The sequence below is a fragment of the Taudactylus pleione genome, unplaced genomic scaffold (assembly GCF_031769625.1).
Source record: "Taudactylus pleione unplaced genomic scaffold, aTauple2 ptg000309l, whole genome shotgun sequence".
Classification (NCBI taxonomy): Eukaryota; Metazoa; Chordata; class Amphibia; order Anura; family Myobatrachidae; genus Taudactylus; species Taudactylus pleione.
This window is the reverse complement of record NW_028284710.1, coordinates 2,975,095-2,979,575: the sequence shown is the minus strand read 5'-3', so window position 1 is coordinate 2,979,575 and position 4,481 is coordinate 2,975,095. Positions and strand designations below refer to the sequence as shown.

The window sequence follows — 4,481 nt, the reverse complement described above, 5'->3', positions numbered from 1 at the left end:
ATTTTACTTAAAAAAGGGGGGCTTCTTTAAGGTGACAAAAAAATCAAAAAATCAAACTCAGAAAGGAATTCCCAAAGGCTTCTATTTCTAGTTTTGTTTATATAGCAAAGTCCATAATTAGTTATAAGTCTAACTCCAATGATCTTTTCAGATACTAGTTCTTTTGGCAGTTGTTCTGCATTTTTTCATAGTACTCCAGAAGTATTCATAATTTCACCGACTCCATATTAAATGTTTCTCCATTTCCTGGAGTTCTTTCAAATTTAGATGTTGTTACATCTGTGTTCCCGTGTGTTCTTCCAGGCTCCATCATTCACATTCCCATTTGAGGATTATCACCCAACCATAGTTTTGCAGCACCTGGTATTCCCAGGAGGTCACCCATCCTAGTACTAACCAGGCCCACAGGAGCTTCGCTTCCAAGTTCGAGCGGAATTGGGCATATACCCAGTTTTATGGCTGCAATAAAAGGTGGTATTTATATCCTATATACCTACCATACCTGAACTTCTCCAAGAAGTCACCCTCCAAGGTACTGATCAGGCCCTCCACATCAATCCACCATATCCCATAGTGGATCGGTAATGAGGTATATTTAGTAGGTGGGAGGATGCCATCACAAGAAAGGCTCAATTTCTTAACTTTCATTGAAACCTTTCGGTGCCAATGTGTCCAATTCGAATAGCCAATACATCTCACGCCTTGAAAGTAAATTTCCAAGATCCTCTCCTAGTGTTACATGTTCAATAGCTTTGAACGTGATATCTTCTGGATTGGAATTATGAACTAAGGAAAAATGTTTTGAAACAGCATGTCCCTCTATTTTGTTGCGTATGTTGTGGATATGTTCCTGGATCCTTAGTTTAAGTGGTCTCTTCATTTTACCCACGTATTTAAGTCCACAGGTACATTCCAATAAGTAAATGACAGACGTAGAGTTACAATTCATGAAGGTTTTTATATTAAACTCTTTTGATCCCTCTGCATTCGTGAAAGTTTTTCTCTTGGGATGGACGAATTTGCAAATATTGCAATGGCCACATTTGTAGCTGCCATTGCATTGGAGCATTTTTGACACTTTTATTGTTTCTTTTTCTTGTAACATGCTTAGAGCTAATAAATCCTTCACATTTTTTGACTTTCTGTAAACAATTTGTAGTTGAGATGGTAAGATATTCTTCAGTATTGGGTCCATCAAAAGCATGTTCCAATTTTTATTGAATGCTTTCCTGATTTGTCTCTCGTGGCCATTAAACGTTGTGACAAACGGTACTTTCTCTGGTTTGCCTAATGCTTCCCCTTTATACTTAAGAAATTCTTGTCTGTCCAAAGCTTTTGTTTTTTGGAGTGCAGTTGTTAAAGCAACTTCAGGATATTTCTTCTCCCTGAATCGGTCTGCATAAACTTCAAGTTGTTCTTCGCACACCTTCATATCACTGCAGTTGCGTCGGATTCTGTGGAATTGGGACTACGGAATATTCCTCTATCTAAATGGCAGCTTTCGAAGTGCAAATAACTATTTGCGTCAACAGTTTTAATAAAATTCTTATTGCATATTCTATCTCCCACTGATGATAATACCAAGTCTAAAAATTCAACTTTAAAAGTATTAAAATTAGATGTAAATTTCAGGTTCATGTTGTTGTTTGAAATATGCCTTAAAAATTGGTTAAAATTCTCTTCCATACCTTCCCATATAATCAAAATGTCATCAATATACCTTTTATATAAAATGAGGTTGGTCTTAAATGGGTTGTTGGTATAGACATAACAATTTTCCCAGCATCCCATAAACAAATTCGCAAAGCTTGGGGCAAAAGTAGTACCCATTGCCGTGCCACATATTTGGCGATAAAAATTGGTTAAAAAATTTAAAATAATTATGGTTAAGTATAAAACACATAAGATCACTTATGAACTCCTTAAGTAAAACATCCATAGAGCCATCCAACTCAAGGAACTCCCTTGCTGCATTAATGCCTTTTGTATGCTCTATACAAGTATACAGGGATTGCACATCTATAGTCACCCAATTGTATGTCTGTTTCCACTGTATCCCCTCTAGGTATTGTAAAATATTAGTAGTGTCCTTAAGGTAGGATTCCAGTTCACTCACATATTTCTGAAGGAAGAGATAAATAAATTTCGATAGATTTGAAGTAAGTGAGTCAATCCCTGCTATGATCGGCCTACCAGGTGGTTCCATCAATGATTTGTGTATCTTGGGTAAAAAATAAAATATAGGGGTTCGAGGGTTGGTATTCATCAGAAATTGGAACTCCTCTTTACTGATGATGTTGTTATGTAAGCCATGTACCAAAATTGTCCTTAATTCCTCTATGTAATTATTAATTGGATCTAATTCAAATTTTATATACGAGTTGTCATCATCCAATAACCTACATGCTTCTTTGTGGTAATAATCATAATCCATAATGACCAACCCTCCCCCTTTGTCAGCAGGTTTTATTACTATCTCTATTAGCTTTAAGATTTTTCAGGGCTTCCTTCTCTCTATTATTTAGATTATGTTTCTTTATATTGCTCATATCATTTTCACATAATTCTTTTTTTACCGTCTCATAGAATACACTTATATAGTTTCCTTTGGACTCTAAAGGGTAGTAAGTGGATTTCCCTTTCAATCCCGATTTTGAGAGGGATTCATTGAAGTTCCTCATAGGTGCTGACTCTTTCCTTAAAAAATGTCTCTTTAAAGTTAAATTATGTACATATTTGTTTAAGTCAATAAAAGTGTCAAACTTGTTCATATTGCTGGTAGGGACAAAATTCAAGCCTTTGCTAAGCAATGAAAGTTCTGGTTTACTCACATGATGTTTAGATAGATTAAATATGCCTTTATTCAGAGGGTCTACTGGAGGTGTCTTCTTTTTAAATTCCTTCCTCCTGCCCCCCCGCTTTCCTCTTCTTCTCTGTACATTCTTTTGAGGGGGGAGGCTGTCCTTATAGTTTCCCTGAAAGTGGTTTTCTTTCTGTTGCTTGTGGTATGATCCTGTCCTGGTGATAAAAAATCGCTATCGCTGTTTGAATCAAGGTGTTGTAATGCAGTGAATCTGTTTCTCATATAACTTGTTGTGGGTCTTGGGACTAGCTCAGTGTCCTGTTCCTTCCTATAACTATAAACATAATCTAAATAATTGAGAGAAGGAAGCCCTGAAAAATCTTAAAACTAATAGAGAGATAGTAATAAAACCTGCTGACAAAGGGGGAGGGTTGGTCATTATGGATTATGATTATTACCACAATGAAGCATGTAGGTTATTGGATGATGACAACTCGTATATAAAATTGGAATTAGATCCAATTAATAATTTCAAAGATGAATTAAGGACAATTTTGGTACATGGCTTACATAACAACATCATCAGTAAAGAGGAGTTCTAATTCCTGATGAATACCAACCTTCAAACCCCTATATTTTATTTTTTACCCAAGATACACAAATCATTGATGGAATCACCTGGTAGGCCGATCATAGCAGGGATTGACTCACTTACTTCAAATCTATCGAAATTTGTTTATCTCTTCCTTCAGAAATATGTGAGTGAACTGGAATCCTAACTTAAGGACACTACTAATATTTTACAATGCCTAGAGGGGATACAGTGGAAACAGACATACAATTGGGCGACTATAGATGTGCAATCCCTGTATACTTGCATAGAGCATACAAAAGGCATTAATGCAGCAAGGGAGTTCCTCGAGTTGGATGGCTCTATGGATGTTTTACTTAAGAAGTTCATATGTGATCTTATGTGTTTTATACTTAACCATAATTATTTTAAATTTTTAAACCAATTTTATCACCAAATATGTGGCACGGCAATGGGTACTACTTTTGCCCCAAGATTTGTGAATTTGTTTATGGGATGCTGGGAAAATTGTTATGTCTATACCAACAACCCATTTAAGACCAACCTCATTTTATATAAAAGGTATATTGATGACTTTTTGATTATATGGGAAGGTACGGAAGAGAATTTTAACCAATTTTTAAGGCATATTTCAAACAACAACATGAACCTGAAATTTACATCTAATTTTAATACTTTTAAAGTTGAATTTTTAGACTTGGTATTATCATCAGTGGGAGACAGAATATGCACTAAGAATTTTATTAAAACAGTTGAAGCAAATAGTTATTTGCTCTTCAAAAGCTGCCATTTAGATAAATGGAAGAGGAATATTCCATACTCCCAATTCCACAGAATCCGACGCAACTGCAGTGATATGAAGGTGTGCGAAGAACAACTTGAAGTTTATGCAGACCGATTCAGGGAGAAGAAATATCCTGAAGTTACTTTAACAACTGCACTCCAAAAAACAAAAGCTTTGGACAGACAAGAACTTCTTAAGTATAAAGGGGAAGCATTAGGCAAACCAGAGAAAGTACCGTTTGTCACAATGTTTAATGGTCACGAGAGACAAATCAGGAAAGCATTCAATAAAAATTGGAACAT

At 35.6% G+C, this 4,481-nt stretch overlaps 1 pseudogene; it reads right to left on the bottom strand.

Moving 5' to 3' along the window:
- Positions 1-348: 348 nt before the first annotated feature.
- On the bottom strand, positions 349-467 carry LOC148511367 (5S ribosomal RNA; annotated as a pseudogene).
- Positions 468-4,481: the final 4,014 nt, after the last annotated feature.